General features: G+C 34.7%; 1 protein-coding gene across 1 annotated transcript in view; it reads right to left on the bottom strand.

Moving 5' to 3' along the window:
- Nucleotides 1-10,771, bottom strand: part of tmem121ab (transmembrane protein 121Ab) — a 39,041-nt gene extending 28,270 nt beyond the window's left edge. The window contains exon 1 of the mRNA XM_026290515.1: nt 10,500-10,771. The gene's annotated coding sequence lies outside the window, so the exon portion shown is untranslated. The remainder of the gene's footprint in view (nt 1-10,499) is intronic.
- Between the last annotated feature and the right edge of the window lie 7,931 nt (nt 10,772-18,702).

Genomic DNA, 18,702 nt, shown 5'->3' with positions numbered 1-18,702 from the left:
TCTGCTGCTCTCACCACTTGATCTGATTGATTTCACATCACACGACTAATTACTGTGTGCCTTCAGGAAACCAAGAACTCCAGTACATCACCACTAGCACTTCCTGAGGAGTGTGTGTGTGTGTGTGTGTGTGTGTGTGTGTGGTTAACTTGATATTAAAGCTGGTGTCTTTGATAGTTTTGATGGTAAAATACTGTCTCTGCAGAGTCACCTATAGCAGTTTGACTTGAGCTGACTGTGGCTCTTTCAGAAAGTCTGTTCATTTGGGCGTTTGTCATGTCAGCTCGTGCACTGCTCTGGTATACTGTAGAAATCTGCGTTTTGTATTGCAAATGTTGTTGTGAATTGCAAAAAGCCCTTCTTAATCATTGGTTGCTGTGGATAAAAGCATCTGCTAAATGAATACATGTAAATTCTGATTCATCAAATGACAGTATATTCTTGTAAATACAGTAGTACAATCATATTATATATATATATATATATATATATATATATACTGCAATATGTGCTGTACTTTATATTCTCTCTCTTTGTCTCTGCAATTTTACGTATAATATTAAACCTTATAAATCTATCTATCTATATCTGTCTGTCTGTCTATCGTTCCATCTATCATTCTATTTGTATATCGGTCTGTCTATCTGTCTATATAGAATATAATTTTAGAATATAATAATTCTTAGATAAGAAAGATTCTGACATTATACACACACGCACACACACACACTGTTTATTATACTGTCTTGTTTGCTTTACATTTTGGCAAATGTAGTGGTACAGTATAGTGAGTGTAATTTGCTGGGATGCTAATCTAAAGAGCAGTTAATAGTGTAGAAATAATGCTGCAGCTTTAATGTTGCATGTGCTGCTTCTCATCCGTGTGTTTTACTGTTTAAGATCATTCCTAACTTTATTTTTGGTATATGGGAACCGTACAGAAATGTGAAACGGCTGGTCTGACTGCATTGGCCTCTCATCAGAGACTCAGTGCATGTTTCACCTCCCATTGATCACAGATGCCAGTCTGATATTGATTGAAATAGAAGTCATTATGTCTGTAGAGATTGGGCTTCATTTGAGAGCGAAAGAGACTGAAGGAGAAAAAGTGAGCAGAACTATAAGAATGCAAGAGAGCGGGATTTTTACACTGTCTAAAATAAGTTTGTGCAAGTGGTTGCATATATAGGATTTATCAGATGATGTCAGGTATTTTTTATATATATTTTACCTTTATTTTCATATTTCATATTTTCAATTTTATTTTAGTTTTAATAATTTAGTTTTTTTTTATAAAAAACAAATTCATTATTTTTCTCAGTATATTTTCTATTTAGTCATCATTCGTTTATTTCAGTTTGATTTAGTAATTAAAATACTTCAAATTAAACCTATTCATTTTAAATTGTTGTGAAGTAAACATTTCTAGTTTTCCTTTCAAACATAACTGGTTTTCCATCTAATATTTATAATTAATTCTATTTCAGCTTTATTTTAATTACTGAAAATGATATTTAATAGTTTGTTTTAACAATAACACCACTGGGCAGTATTTAATGATTTTATCAGTATTATGCATGATGTTTTTATAGTTCAGTTTAATAAAAAATATAAATGTATAAAGATATATTTTTTCATTCTGTACATTATAATGTGATGGACTTTTAGTTAAATATTTAATTTATTCATTGAAAATAAACTATAAGTGGTATTTGTCATTTATAGTGAGGAACCACAAATGCTTTTGGTAGATTTTACACTCTAGATTTTAATGCTCAGTGGTTTGTTCATATCATTAACTCTAAATATAATCAGCAGCAGTAGTAATGCTTGACTTAACAAACACCTCTAAATATAGAAAACTGAGCTCAAGCATCTTCCATGAAGAAAAATGTATTTGTAGAGAGTGTTACAGCACAAATCATGAGCACTAACCAACCTTCACACCGCCGTTACAGGCCACTGCAAGGTGAAATTCAGAGCGCACACACACAGTAATTAAACACATTCATTACACAAGACACACAGAAGCAGAAAACAGCATTATTGGAGTGGGATATTTTCCCTGCCGGCCTGGCCATCGCTCTTCATGCAGCGGGTCAATACGACGGGGGATGCTCTGATGCTCTGTAGCCCGTCTGACCGCTGCCATGAGCAGCATTATCTCAGGGCCAGCAGCAGGACTGATGGGATTTCATTCTGCTCTATTATCTTGCTCCGCTTTGGCTTCTTGAATTAATGCCACCTGTTTATTTATTCTTGTTTCTGCCGTGTAGTTTCCTGGATGATTATTGAGTTTCTTTGCCAGTGTCCTCAAATTAAAATGCTAAGTGTGCTATATATAACCAGATTTGTAGAGTTCTGGAGGTGGTTTTTCGGGTGTTGTGGGTGGTTGTTAAAGGCTCTTAAAAGTGGTTGTTTGTCATTGTACTAAGCTGCTTTGAAACTATCTATATTGTGTGTTGTGGGCACACATTGGCAGGTTTTTAGGATGTACTTGTGACTGATTTTGAGGGTGTTGTGAGTGGTTTCGGAGTGTTGTGTTTTTTTTTTTTTATTTGTTGTGGGTGGTTTTTAGTGCATTGTGGGCAATTGTCAGGGGGTGGTTTTTAAAGCATTGTGTATGGTGGTTAGGGCATTTGGTTTTAGATCAATGTGGGTGGTTGTTATGGCATTTTGGTTAGTTTTAGTAGGATGTTGCTGTTTCTATGGACAATGTGGGCTGTTGTTGGTGTATGGCATTTGGGGTGGTTTTAGGGTAGGATGTTGTGAATGGTATAAGGAGTCGTGGGTGTTATTAGGGTGTTGTAGGCTGTTATCAGTGCATTGTTATTGGTTTTTAGGGTAGGGTGCTGTTGATGTTTGTTATAGGGTATTATGGGATGTGTTTGGTGTTATGGGTGGTTTTTAGGGCATTGTGAATTGGTTTTGAAGGTGCACTGAAGGTGGTTTTTAGGGTGTTGTGGGTGGTTTTTAGATCATTGTCGGTGGTTGTTATGAAAGAATTATTAATTGGTGTCGCCATTTTTTAGGGTATTGTGAGATATTGTTAGGGAATAGCAATGTGGGTGATTTTTAGGGTAGGATGTTATGAATGGTAGGGAGTCGTACAGTAGGTGTTTTTGGAGTACAGCACTGTGGGTGACTCTAAGGGTGTTGTAGGCTGTTATAGGGTGTTTTTTATGGTGTAATGGGTAGTTTTAGGGGCTTGTGGATGTTTTTTAGGGTGTTTAGTGGTTTTTAGAGCATTGTGGGTATTTTTACTGTGTTGTGGGTGTTTTTAGAGTATTGTGGGTGGTTTTAGGGCATTGTGGCTGATTGTTAGGGGTGGGTAAAGTTACGTCTAGTAAAGTTAAAATTGCAGTTCTTCTGAAGTAACCTGAGGTTAAATGCAACAGCCAGCAGTTATGGCTCATGGGTCACACAGCCTTCTAGTTTTCATTACACCACTCTCTACTGACTCAAATGGACATGCAATAAATCCAGATAGTAGTAGAGTTGTTTACTGTTGTATTGAGCGGAGGAAGATCACTCTAATTGAGCGGGTCAGGCAGTCGTTATGTCCGAGTGTGATGGTCTACCTTGAAATGGCTCATTGTGTAACTGTGGACGCAGGTTTAGTGCAGGTGCAGGATTGGCAGACGCTGTGAGGGATGCAGTAAGCAGCAGTTATCGTGCTCCGCCAGCAGGGCTGCTTCTAATCTTTTAATGCAGATTTGGGTCGCTGTAGAACCTTCTCACAGACTGGAACCCTGTTTTGACTTTCTGAAAGCAGGTGCCATCGTCTCCGTGGGGGTCTGCAGTGTCTGTTTGCCTCTATTTGTGCAGAAGAGCCAGCAGCCCTGGAGGATGTCCTGCTACGCTGGCAGAGAAGCAGATCAGATGTGCTGGATTCACGTGTGGATGACACGCTGATCTGCACGCTCTACTAACTCTTCTGTCACCTGATTTACAGCGTCTTCTTTAGCTTGAGTGAGACTCACAGACTCTTGGATTCTGCTGAAGGGCATCATGGCTCTCTGAAATGATTATTCTGATTGATCAAACGTGACATTCTGTCTTCAGATATTTTATGTAATGATACTAAACTGTTAAATTTTGCTTTTCAATCTTTCATAGAATTTTTTTCTTCCTGTATCAATATTTATCACTATATTCATTTTATGTTTGTTACACCTTGAACATAACTTTTTAGTTTTAAAATCACAGATTAAGTTACCTTTTGTTTTATTTCTTTCCTCCTATTCTGTTTTGTTTTTCAAATTTAACCAATGTTAATATCATTTTAAAACCGAGAATTTTTGCTGAAATAAAAATATATACAGTGTATAAAAAGTGTGTAAATAACTTATACTTGAAATAACAAATGTTAAATTACGTTTTTTTTATTTCAGCTAATTTCCAAGTAAAAATTTCTTATTGTAATTTAGTTTAATTTGAAGTTCTGAAAAAAAAAAAACTAAAACAAAAAAAAATAAATCACAAGAAAATTACTCAGTTTTGCTAAAATTTTAAAGAAAATGTAAAAAGTGATTCAAAATATTAACAAAAACTATAAACGTATGGTGTCAATCTTTAAAAGAAGATTTGTCTTTTAAAAGGTAATTAAATAAAAATATTAAAATCAACATTCAGTTTATTATATATAAGTTAGTTAATAAACATAATTTAATTTTTTATATATATATATATATATGACTAGCTGTAGGCTACATTTCAGAAATCTAAAACTTTTTATCATTTATTGTGGATTTTAAAAAAAATCTATCAGTTTGTTACCCAGCTCTACCTACCTGCTTTGTCAAGCAGTCTTATGATAACATGCATATTTGTTTTGTGTTGTGTTTCCAGCTCTGTGGTTCATTTAGTTTTAATGACCGACTGTATGTTCTCTCTCACTTATAAAACTCATCTGACTCTGAATTCTGACTGGAGGAGTCTGTGAATATGATCGCCCGTTTGTTTACTTCAATGTGTGTCAAGCATAGACAGTCTAAAGTAAAACTAATGAACCATATTACTTGGCTGAAGATTTATCATTTTAATTTATAGAACATTGGCATCATTTATCATATTGCTCGTGTCTCTCATGGCCACGATACGCTTCAGCTCGGTGTTTCAGTAGTGTGTGTGAAAGAATGATTGAACGAACACAGCTGCATTGTTTGAGGAGGCGAAAGGAATCATTGTGCTGCACGGATCTGTTCTGTCGATACAGACTCCTGGTCAGTCTGCTGGTTTCCAGCTTGTTTGAGCAGCTAATCAAGAGGCTGTTGCATTAGAGACCTCACGCTGGACTCGCCGCAGGCACTGACAGACACAAGGATGTTGCCAGATTGGAATCCATTATGAGCGATTCTGCTCATGTCTCCACATCAGCCAGCAGCTGATTCCACTGCAGTCACTGCCTTTGATTCAGGACTCACATCATGTGAAATACTACTTAGGAGTGTTTATTGTACAAAGGAGAAAAAAAAGCAACCTCAAAATCAAACATATCCTAAAACCTTCAATTAAAATGTTTTTACTAATAATACAGTGAATCAACAATGTTCAAAATTATTAAAAAGACAGACGGAATAGGGACCTTGACAATTTTCTAAATGCATAAATTGCAACGTGTATTTATGATTCGTTTGTGTTTTTACTCATGCATATTTTTCCATGTATTTTATTCTTCTCTCTTATTTTCTTTTAATTTTCATAATCATTTAATTTGGGGAAGACAATAATCAAAACCCTGCACAAAGAGGATAAGTCACAGAAGCTTATTACTGAAAGAGCTGGCTGTTCACAGAGTGCTGTATCAAAGCATATTGCATTCAAAGTTGACTGGAAAGAACAAATTGGGCAGGAAAAGGTGCACAAGCAACATGGATGACTGCAAGCTTGAATACTGTCAAACAAAGCCAATTCAAAGACTTGAGAGAGCTTCACAAGGAGTGGACTGAAGCTGGAGTCAGTGCATCAAGAGTCACCACGCTCAGAAAAGAGGAATCTTCAAGGAAAGAGCTACCAAGCCACTTCTTTGGATGGAGACAGTTCACCACCTGTTGACATCAATGTAATTTGAATAGAATTTGATTGGACAGCATATATGAGAAGTAATTTTCCTTCCCTCTGAAACTTGATAAGCTTGTTTATTTATTTACTATTCTATGGTTGCGTTTTCATTTAGCACAGTTTTTCCCTGTTGTCCGCTGTTTAAATGGGTCACAAACCTCCTGTGACTGCTGAGTTGTGACCCATTTTTGGTCCGCGGCTGTAAAACAGCACTAGGGATGGTTTCTGCCTGCTACCATTAGATAAAATGAGCTCCTCTGTGCCGCCAAGAAATCTTCTGCTTTTTGCTCATGAAGAAAAAAATCCTCACTTTTTGAGCCGACAGCATTAACAGCTTGACACTTTGCATATTATGTTACACATAGAGCATGGCCTGTCTTTGAAGCATGGGGTGGGTTGCTGATTTCAATTAATTAGATATTTTGATTACTAAAATTTTATTTAACCACTAAAATTGGGTTGAGTAAAAAAAAAAAAAAAAAAAAAAAAATATATATATATATATATATATATATATATATATATATATATATATATATATATATATATATATATAAAAATAAATAAATAAAAAATTGAAAAAAAAAAGTGAAAAAAACTATTATACAAAAATTGGAATTTGGGGGAAAAAAGTTAAAAATATTAATAAAGTGATTTTCTATTAAATATGCATGTTTTTTTTTTATTACTGATATTGTATTTAATAATTAAATGGATTCCAAATAATTAAATGGGCCTTTATTTTAAGCTTTATTGTAGTGTCTGGACTGTGTTGTGTTGGGAATGTGTATTCCCCAAATTTATGTATTTGGGGATCTTTTGCCACAACAGTTTTTGATTTCTTAGCTTATAGATCTAGAGATCAGCATTATCACAGGGTGTCATATCTGAACACACAAAAGCCTTCTCCTCTGCGAACGGCCCATAAACAAACACATATTAGAGAGCCATTCAATTATCAGCCTCCAGATAAACCACCAGTGTCAATAATGTTGATAAAAGAGATTCAGTATGTATCCGTCACACACATCAGACTCCATAAAGAGAGGATGCTGAACGCAGCTGAAACCTATTCAGACCGAGCTGCAAGAAAACCATCTCTTCGGTCTTGGAACCACTTCGTTTGTGTGGCAATTTATACAGTTTATTTCCTTTTCAATTTGGAGAAGCTGGAAAAGGCACAAATTATCCTCAGGGAAAATGCTTTGTTTTAAGTGCAAAACAGTCTCATTTTCACACTATCTCTAATAAAATGATGAGTTTTTATATTTTTGAAACAAAGCGATCTCTGTAAGATCTTGCCGTTTATTTCACTTCCATTTGAGTTTTTTTAATTTCAATACCAGTAAGAGATTAGGAAAGGCTCTGTCTCATCTTTTTACAGCTGATTAAATATATACATATATTTTTGGCAGTAAGAAAAGCCATTCCAGGAGAACTAATGATAGACCAGCTAAACCAGCTTGGATTGAAGTGAGTATCTGTGGTAAAGTGATTTGCCGTGTGACGGATCACAGCTCTGTTTGCTCGCGAGTCACAATTGGACGTAATGACATGTTACAGAATTGTATGTTTTCAACCTCGTAGCAACCGTTTTTCGAGAGACATTCTCCTTTTTTCAATGTCCTAACGTGAGCTCTGTATAAATATATTTTTCTGACTGACAAACCCCTTTGGGATTAATTGGGAGTCTGGCAAGTTGCAATTTTAACACAAAAAATTGTTTTGAATATAGCAGCATTTCCATCCCATGCGTTAAAAAGAACAAAATCATAAATTCTGAGTAAATTGGTGCAAAATAGAAATGGAAGTGAAAGCTGCGGCTCTTTTATTAAATGTAATAAATAACTTGTGGCTTAGAGTGTGTAGCCAATCATGTGAGCTAATTGTTTAGTCACATGGCTCGAAGAGATTTATTTAGTAAAGTATTTCCCTTGTAGTTTATTTGCCTTATACCGAAAAAACAAAAACAAAACAATTTTTACTGTTATTTTATTTTATTTTATTACACATGCTAAAAGTATGATGGGAACACTTTATCCAATAAATACCTACTGGAACAACTTAATAATATTTAGCTGTTTCTACTTAAAAAAGTTTAAATCTTTGTGATTAACTGTGAAATTCACTATACATTTTTGAGTGAAAATTCTTTCACCAATGTTTTTTTTTTTTTTTCATCAGTGTAGATCAAAAGTGAAGAAGATTAGCAAAAATAAAAAATTACTAACCAAAAAATAAATAAATAAATAAATAGTTGTATTTAAATAAATATATATATATATTATTTTTCTTTTGTATGGCCTTTTTTGGTCTTTGTCTTTATGTACCTTTCCAAAGTCTCTGTTGTTATTGACTTAAAAACAGTTTGTAGTTGTTCCCAACAACGTGCTTTAGATAAAACTCTTGTGCGATCTAAAAAACGTTACATTGGGTTGTGGCCTAATAAATTTGTTGAACACTGTAAATATACAGTACAGACCAAAAGTTTGGACACACCTTCTCATTCAAAGAGTTTTCTTTATTTTCATGACTATGAAAATTGTAGATTTATACTGAAGGCATCAAAACTATGAATTAACACATGTGGAATTATATATGGAATTATATACATAACAAACAAGTGAGAAACAACTGATATGTCATATTGTAGGTTCTTCAAAGTAGCCACTTTTTGCTTTGATTACTGCTTTGCACACTCTTGGCGTTCTCTTGATGAGCTTCAAGAGGTAGTCACCTGAAATGGTCTTCCAACAGTCTTGAAGGAGTTCCCCGAGAGATGCTTAGCACTTGTTGGCCCTTTTGCCTTCTGTCTGTGGTCCAGCTCACCCCTAAACCATCTGGATTGGATTCAGGTCCGGTGACTGTGGAGGTCAGGTCATCTGGCGCAGCACCACATCACTCTCCTTCTTGCTCAAATAGCCCTTGATGCCTTCAGTGTGACTCTACAATTTTCATAGTCCCAACTTTTGGTCTGTACTGTATATATGAAATGTTAACTGAAACTCCAGAGCATCATTGAGGTCAGAGCGTCGCTGGGTGGTCTGGAGATCTCTCACTTGCTCTTCCACTTCATCAGATGGTCTTCATGTCTGGGTTTGTGCAGGACAATCAAGATTTTTTTGCACCAGAGTCAGAAATCCAAATAAAAAGAACTACAGCAGTGAAGTTGGAATAACAGAATTCTCTAGAATTTCACTGTAGCAATGGGGTATGATTGGATTGGAATTACTGGAATAGCCAAACCCATTCATTAAAGAATGGATATGCTTTCAGCTGTATAGAGTGCAGATGTGATCCTGCCAAGAGCAAACCAGAATACCCTTCTCCTGTCAACATGCATACGCTCAATAAACTAGTGAAGGTCTGTGCCCTTTGTTTTCCTCCTCACACTTCTCAGAAGAAACAAACTCATCACAGATCCTATTTGAAGTAACTTTGTACCACTCACAAGGCGTGTTGTGTACAGGGTCATTCCCCAGAGGAGCAGCGGCTCAGTGGTTTCCACGACACTGAGGATTCATAAATCAAACGCTGGACTGCATAATATCATAAAGTACTCTGAGAGGCTTGCATGGCTGCTGCTGCTGCTACGTATGTGTGTAATAAACATAACAAGCCAGCAGCAACAATCTACTGCAGCGGCTACAAACAGAAATGTCCACACACACCACAAAACAGGAGGAAAAGCACAGGAGTCGCAGGTCTGAGTTTGATATGATGGGTCACGAATAGCAAGGAAAAATGATTGTAAATGCAAATAATAAAATGCAACTTGGTTTAAAAATGATCCATATTTAGGACATAAAAAAGTTTCTCTTATTTTTTGATCTTGACATCAGAAGCAATTGAACTTTATGATATTTTGGTGCAAATTCATCTGGTATTTATGGTGAATATTAATGCAAGTTCACTTGTGTTTTTCCTGCAATTATACTATTATTATTTTAAATAAATGCTGTTTTCAGCGGCCTTTGTGCTATTTTAATATTTTTGCATGCATTTTCATGTTTACTTTTAAAAACCTTCTATGCACTTCAGTTTGTTTTTAAAAACCGTTGTTCTTTCATAAAATGCATGCAACAACAGGCATATCATTTAATAAAATCTCTTATGCGTTGTTAAAAATGGTTTAAATCTTTGAGAAAAAATACATACAAAATATGTATGCACATTTTAGCTTGCATTTTCACTAAAAAGCATGCAAAAATATTCGAAATGTATAATTTTGAAGTGACCACACACTTTTGGTCATCACCTGATGTAAATCTAAAAATCTGAGTCCTGAAACAAAACCAGTTGAGAGCGACTGTGGGAGATACTTCTAGTTAGTTCAGTGACATGCCGAGCACAAGTAGTAGTTATTGACCTGCGGTGTGATTAATGAAGGCTGAGAGCTTGTATGCACAGATGTGTGGTGTCATTGGTCATCTCACCTCAGCTCTCAGTGTCTGTCGTGCCGCTCATCTGACTGAAGGATGCTTTTAATCCAGCTGGAGACCAAACCTGTCCGGCATCTGATTCCATGAGGCTTCACAGTATTAAAATCCAACTCCTGTGGTGAGACAGAAAACACTGAAGTGCTGCACGAGGACGACTGCGAGAGGAAAAGCCTCGGAAACAACCGTTTGCAAATAGAAAAAGCCTGTTTCCATTCCAGTGTGTCTTGCAGCTGCGCTTGGATGAAATCACGATGCAATTCACCTCGTTCCCGAATGCTTGCGCTCTCTCTCTCTCTCTCTCTCTCTCACTCACTCTCTCACACACACACACTTTTCTTTTTTTTCTGTCTCTCTCCCCACTTCTCCTTCTCTCACTTTCCCTTTTTTCCACTCTCTCTCCATTTCAGTTCAATTTATTGTGCTTTTATTGCCATGACTAAAACTGTGCATTTGTGTTGGCAATACACCGCAAAATAAAATTCAAATAACAAATGCAAATGAAGTAAACAAGTTGGATTATCTAATAAAATAGAAAAAAATTTAGTGTTTGTTTTATTATATGCATTGTTTAATATATGTGTTTAATCATATATATATATATATATATATATATATTCATTTTTTTCTCAGATCAGGACTGATGAATATAGAACATTTCTCCTGGTGTCTGTAATTAATTAATTTAAATAACAAATGCATAGTGGCACTTTATGAAAAGTAGTTTGATGGCTCTATTGAGATTGGTTTGGTTATGAACATGAAATATTTAGAGGAAAGGAAAACAGCCAACTCAGCGCTGATATTGACTTCATGCATTTATTTAGCTGTTCTGTCCAGGACTTCTATTTGAGATAAAAAACAATGCCAGTGGGATTTTCCTTCAGGATTATGTAATCAAAACTATTTATATAGAAGTATGATTTGGGCAGTAACTTCATAATTAGGTTTATGAGGATATGCATGATGAAGTTCACTAGCCATCCCAGATTTTTTTGGTTGAAATAGCATACTATGGAGCTGCTCTTAATATCTGTGTAATATTGAATGTATGCACATTTTCCCGTGTGGACTCCGATGATGAAGTGCATGTGCCAGAGTGTGCGGCTCGAGCCAGAGCTCCCTGCGTGAGATGCAGTAGTTTGCTGATGTGGCTTCAGTTCACGCTGTGCTAATGTTCCTCATGTGTCTTCGACATCCAGAAAACGAGGCGCAGCATAATATTTGAGTATTGTGACAGCGAGACAGATGTGTGTGTGAAGTGTGTTTCTCCTCTGGCTCAGGTCAGAGTGTGTCTGCAGATACTGTCACGATCTGTGAGAGAAAGAGTGTGTGGTGTTAATATCTGTGTACTTTCTGTCCATTTGACTGTATTCCTTCATCCATCTCTCCTGTGTTTTACACCTCCATCTCTCTTCTGTCACTCTTCTCTCTCTCTGTAGAAACTCAGTCTTCTTTTAACTTGTTCTCCACAGAGGAAAATCAAATGGCTCTTGTGTATCAGGAGACTCAATGCTGGTTTTTATTGAAATTTCAACTTTCAAATGTTTATTCCCAAAATTGCTTAGAAGAAATAAAAATTATGGAATTCAGTAATTCAATTTCCACTGAATAATGTTGCTTATTTAACAAATAAAATTGTAAAAGTATTTTATTAATATAATATTATATAGTAGTTTAATAATTTAATATAATTTATATACTATTGTAATTTCTATTAATCCTTTAAATTATTTTATTTTATATATTATTGTAATACTTTTTTTTTTTTAGTAATTTTATGCTTTTGTAATTTAAACATTAAAAAAAAAATTAGTCAAATAGGTTAATTTTCAGTTCAGTCTTAATTCAGATGGTTACTTGGCACAGCATTTACAAATTTTCATTTAGTACTTTATGTAATATTTCTTTTATTTCAATTAAATAAAACAAATATGTATTTTATTTTTTTGTTAGCAATAACAATGCTTACTGACTCTCTCTCTCTCTCTCTCTCTCTCTCTCTCTATATATATATATATGTAGATTTATAATAAATACATGTGACCATGGACCACAAAACCAAAATTGAGATTAATTCATCATCTGAATAATAATAAATTAATAATAAGTTTTCCATTGATGTATGGTTTAATAGAATAGGACAATATCTGGCTGAGATACAACAATTTTAAAATCTAGAATAGGCGGATGCAAAAAAAACAAAACAAAAAAAAAACCTAAATAATGAAGAAATCACTTTTAAAGCTGTCCAAAAAGTTCTTAGCAATGCATATTACTAATCAAAAATTAAGTTTTAATATATTAACGATAGGAAATTTTCAAAATATATTCATGGAGCATGATCTTTACCTCTTTATCTTGGCAAACCTGACTACATTTTGACACATCATTCAGAATGGTTCTGAAAAAAATAGAGGACACTTAGAGATTACTTAAGAAGAAGAAGAAGAAGAAAAAAACATCAGAGAAGTAGGAAAATATTCAGCCAAACCTCTCAATTCAGTCTTGTTGCTTTCTAGGAGGAGAATATTTTAATGCTTTTTCCCTCACCCGTGTCCTGTCTCCCTCTTCCCACTCTCTTCCCGTGTGTTCCTCTTCAGATGTGTTGATCTATAAACAGCCTCTTTACCATTTCAAAGATGCACCTGAATATTTGGATCGTAAAGCTTCTCCATGAGCCGCCCTGCTGAACAAAGACCAGGGTTACTGCTGGTTTAACTATTGTAGCCGTGCTATTCATATCAAAACTTGAAGGGCCAGTGAAGCATATGATTTCCTTGCCACTAATTGCATCAAACTGAATTGCAGAAATTGAAATGTGAGCAGTATTTACCTGTGCATAATGTGCTACCATGATGTTTATGTTGTCGAAGCTCAGGTGCTTTTTTACATTGTTCTGTTTATTAGTTTTTTATATGTATCTATTCTAAACATGTGGACAAATTATCAAATATGAAGTGTAATTATTTAAATTTCATATTTGTCAGGCGATGCATTAATATGATGATGTGATAAATTGTCTAAATTGTGATAATATAAAAATGCTTTTTAATATGTGAAAGTAAACATCACCTGCTCTTATTTTTAAAAAGAATTTAGTATTATTGATTATTCTCGTTCCATTATAATTATAAAATGTTTTCTCTGACTAACTAATGTTGTGAACTTCCAGAGATATGTCATTTCATCGCAAGCCAATAGCGTTTTAAGGCTTGTTTGCACTGAGAACAATATCTATAAAGATAATGATAACTATCATCCACATCAGTACACTATAACATTCTGTTCATTATAAGCGTGGGATTATCGTCAGATACTTTACAGTCCAGAAGGAAGGAAAACAATGCAAAGCATCTTTATCCTTTGGTTTCTGTGTAGACCTGCGTTTGTCTCTCTCGTAAACACTAGTCTACATGTGTGAAACGGTGGGCGGGGCTAAACAGACAGTGATGTCAATCATCTTCTGCGGAGGCGGTACTTATCCACACTATTACATCATAGCAGAACATTCCACAAGCTGTTGTTCAATATAAGCTGTTTTTACACTAATAACAAAGTTCTGAGTTCTGAAACGTACTGAATGTTTTTATAGTATTTTGACCACTTATATGTCAAAAGATCAAGTGAATATTGGTTTCTCAGTTCATGAGCCCTTTAGAAACAATCACTATAAAGAAAACGATATATAGGCTACTGTGTTTTTTATTTTTTTGCCTGCTGCTTTAAATAATCACGATCTTTAAAGCAGATTGGATTCTCATTGGTTGTTGTTTGTTTTTATCGTTCATCAGATTGAAAATATGTGCTGAAATTGATATATATATATATTTTTTTTTTAATCACAGTTGTCTTTTTTTAATCGTTTTTTTTATTTATTAATATTTATCTCAGTTGAAGTTATTAAAATGCATCAAGTTAAAGTAAAAAATTTCAAGAAAGTGAGATCTCGCTTGGGAATTCGCTGAAATAGTGGGAGGTTATAGTGTATTTCAGTTAATGTTTAGGCCTATTTAAATTGACATTAAAAAATTTTTTTTAACAGATTTTGTTAACTACAACTCTGCATAGAATAAAAATAAATGATGGTTATAACTGGTGGGGCCTTTGGTCACATATGACCCTTATTAGAGCAAGAGAAAACACAGGCAAACGTTCAGACTCTACTCCAGGCCGAATCCCAAAACTCTGTTCCTCCTCCACACACATGTGTTTTTTAATCTATCTTTCACCTGTCTCATGCAGTCTTCATTTTCCTTTCCTCTCCTCCATCATGATCTTTCCTCTCCTCCTCTCAGCGTTAATGGAGAAACGGACGGATCGAGTGAGATGATGAGTGATGGTTATCTGCTCTGGAGTCCCTGTGTGTGAGAGTGTGTGTGTGTGTGTGTTAATGTGTTTGTCACAATGTGTTAAAAGCGTCTCTGGCACGCTCAGGTGCACGCAGTCCGTTCCAGCCTTGACTTTCGCCTTGAATCAGCAAAGCCCCGCCATATTTTTGGAAGACATCCCACTGCAATAAAAGAAATAAATACACACTGGCACCTCAAATATTTGAAACGACAGCGGACGGTGCTCGTAAATTAGAGCGTCTCTGTTAATAACAAAATAGTTCATCCACAGATGTCCTCCAGTCATTCCAAACCTGATTTTAATGCATAAATAATGACTTGAGGTTTCTTTTTTGGATGCACTATTCCCCCTGACCTCTTTCCAGGCGAAGTCTTGATCCATTTAGTTGATTCGCTTCCCCTCTTTGCATCGTTTTAGTGTCGTACACTAATTTAATGGTTTACTGCGGACTGCTTCTTCATATGCGTCTGTAGGTTTATGGGATCAATTTATTTGTTATGTACATGCGCTGGCGAGATAAACGCCTCTGTGCTCCACCAATTTTGGCGGATAAATTGCAGACGGGGAGCGAGATGGAACGGGAGAGGTGGATATATCGACTCACGGGAAAAATAAAGGATGGCTTCCGTTCGTGGTGGTCCGAGATCAGCTGTTTGTTTCCATATCCTCCTGAGCGCTGACTCAGGATCAGTCGGAGTGATTTAGTGGCTGCGCTCTGAGGAATGACTGAGCGCTCGGATCAGTTTTGTTTGCTTGGCAGAATGCAGTGAGGGATGGAGAAGCAGGCCCTGGATCAGATGTTAGACTGATTTAGAGCTGAGAGAGCAGCGTTATACCTGGAAAGAGCTGTGTGTTTGTGTTCACGTTCATCTTGGTAGCACTTGCTCGGCTGGTGCATGAAGCCTTGACAGTATGTGACCTGCAAGTCTTTCTTTAGCAGCTGCACATCTCTTTAAAACATTTTGAAACATTACTGCTCAGAAGCTTGGGGTCAGTAAAGTTTGTGTTTGAAAAATGATTTTATGTTCTCCAAGACTATTTATATGGTCAAAAATACAGTAATTTTATTACAATTTAAAATAGCTGATATAAAAAAAATATATATATAGTGAAATAAATACATTGTATTTTCAGCATCAGTCTTTAGTGTCACATGATCTTCAGAAATCATTCTAATATGCTGATTTGCTGCTCAATAAACATTTCTGAGTACTATTCAATGCTGAAAACAGTTGTGCTGCTTCCTATTTTTATGGAAACCGTGATAAACAAAAATTTCCCCAGGATTCTTTAATAAAGAGAAAGTTCAAAGGAATAGCATTTATTTGAATTAGAAACCATTTGTTACATTATACTGTAAATTTCTTTAGTGACACTTTTGATCGACTGAATGCATCCTAATTGAATAAAAATAAATAAATAAAACTGCCACATTTTTGAATGATAGTGTCGTTAGACATGCAAAAATATAGCAGTGATGTGAGCAGAAATTGCTTGGAAGAAACTATTGAGATTAGCATAAATATCTACTCAAGCTTCTAAAATATTAATGTATCTTAAAACTAGGCAAGACAAGTTTTTTATGTAAGCATTGTTATAAATTCGAAATTTTTGTTAATATTGTATTAACATTTATGCATTTGTCAGTAGCTTTCAATTAAGCTTCAAGATGTGTGATTGCATCTTAAAAAAACTAAATGGATTTGATATGCATCAGGTGTAAGCAAAAGCATCTCACTTTTAATAGTTTGCATGCTTTTTTTTTAAATATTTTTCTTCTAAGGCCAATGAACTCGCATTTACATTCATTCATTTGATTTAAACAAGTGATCAAAGGTACATGTACAGAAGAAATACATTTTAAAATAGATTTAATCTTTCAAAATGAAATGAGAATTCAAAAATAATATTTGCACCATTTACGGTAAACTTACCGTATTTAATGGGAATCAAACCAAATTAAATTTAAACCCATTACATTCTGTATGATTCTTTGCTGTCACTTGAGCTATAGAAGCATTTGCCTCAATCCTAAAATAAGATCAAGTATGAAGCTAGCTTTCCTCAATATAAGATTAGATTGATTTTGGTTTGTTTGAGTTTGCAAAGCAGGACTAAAATTAAAATGACTAGTTGAAAATCCATTAATATTTAAGAAGCAAGATATTTATGCTAGAATTCTTTCCAGGCCATTTTTTTGCATATGCAGTTAACTTGACAGATTTTTTTTTTTTTTTTTTTGCTTGATTTATTTATTTATTTTTTTTAAATGCTACATTTAAATGTTTTGCCTGTTTCAACATATTTTTGAGCATGTTGAGCCTCATGCGAGAGACGCAGGAGTGATTCTCTACATCTGTCTGTTGTCAGTTATCATCCCTTTCCTTGTATCGTTGCATCAGTCGAGAGCGGCACAATCACTTCTGCTGCTTTGTTGAGAAACGCCTCTAAAAAAGCCAAACAGAGTTGTGTCAGGAAAAATACTGCTTGCTGTGAGGAAATGCCACTTCTCGCAGGTAACAGCCGTGCACAATTGCTTTCAGCGCAATCTCAGGCCCAGATGTCTTCCCCAAGGTGTTTTTGTGCTCTTATACGAGCATGTGCTTTATTAGTCTGTCATTTCCATCCCAGACTCCAAATCTGCATTCGCAATCCAGTGAGCTTTAGAAATTTTAGTGCAGTCATAAAAACAAGCTCATTTTGATGAGGAAAAGTCACCTGATGTATAAATGTATATAAGATGTATAAACCTGTTTCAGCTGTAAATTGGGAAGGTTAATGGTATACCTCCAGTTTATGGAAGTCATTTTTGTAGTTTGCAGGACTGTTGCTTGAATTAATAATGTGAGAAAATTGAAAATTGAATTGTTGATGCTAAGATGTTCTAAACAGTTGCTAGGGTTTTATGACTAGTTGCTAGTTGGTTACAAAGTCAGTTTTTCACCATTAATTTGGAAATGAGTGAGTTATTATTATTATTATTATTATTTATTTATTTTTTATTTTTTTACTGTTAGTTGATGCTACTAATATAGCTTTAGTCAATTCAATAATTCTACTAAATTAATAAAAATAAAAATAAAATGATTTTTTTTTTGCCATTTTTAAATTGCCAAAATTTGCAAATAATTACAAATAACTGGCAAGTTAAACGTTTGAATTTATATTATATTATATGTTTTTTGGAATACTTCATGAAAATAACATGAAGTTTTTTTTATTGTTTGTTCATGTTACTAATGTAATTAACTAATGTTTACAAATGTAATTTTATTGTAAAGTGATGCATTTTTAATTTGAAACTTTGTTTCTGAAATTGTAGTTTCTTGTAAATTGTGGTTCAAAAATCTGTTGTATTTACAACTTTGGGGGAAAAATACAGTATATTAGTATTAAGTTAAGAAATGCTTTAGAAGTATTTGTTATTTTTAGTTCAAGTTAACAAATGGACCCTCATTGAATTTTATATTCACTGAAAAAATATGGTAATTTTCACAATTAATTAAAAGTAAACAGCACTTATCACACTGTAACAAATGACCGTGATTTTAACGGTAAAAAACTGTGGAAATGCTACAGTACAAACCTGTTAAATGGTTAACAGTATCTGTTATGTTTATTAGGGTTGTATGTTACATATAATGTTGTTAAATGAATATTGCATATTTGAGTTTAATGAGTCTCAACATGATGGTGTTCAGTGCTTGTGTGAATCACACTGCACCTTCTGTGCATGTTATTATTTAAAAGCTGCTTGTGACGGGCTTTGGTTCATCAAGGGAGTTTCTCATCACCACCTGCAGTTGATGGTTATCAGTATATTACAAAAGTACAAAACAGATTTCAG

The sequence above is a fragment of the Carassius auratus genome, chromosome 20 (assembly GCF_003368295.1).
Source record: "Carassius auratus strain Wakin chromosome 20, ASM336829v1, whole genome shotgun sequence".
NCBI classification, from domain to species: Eukaryota; Metazoa; Chordata; class Actinopteri; order Cypriniformes; family Cyprinidae; genus Carassius; species Carassius auratus.
The sequence above is the reverse complement of the archived record's forward strand: the minus strand, read 5'-3'. Positions and strand labels throughout refer to the sequence as shown.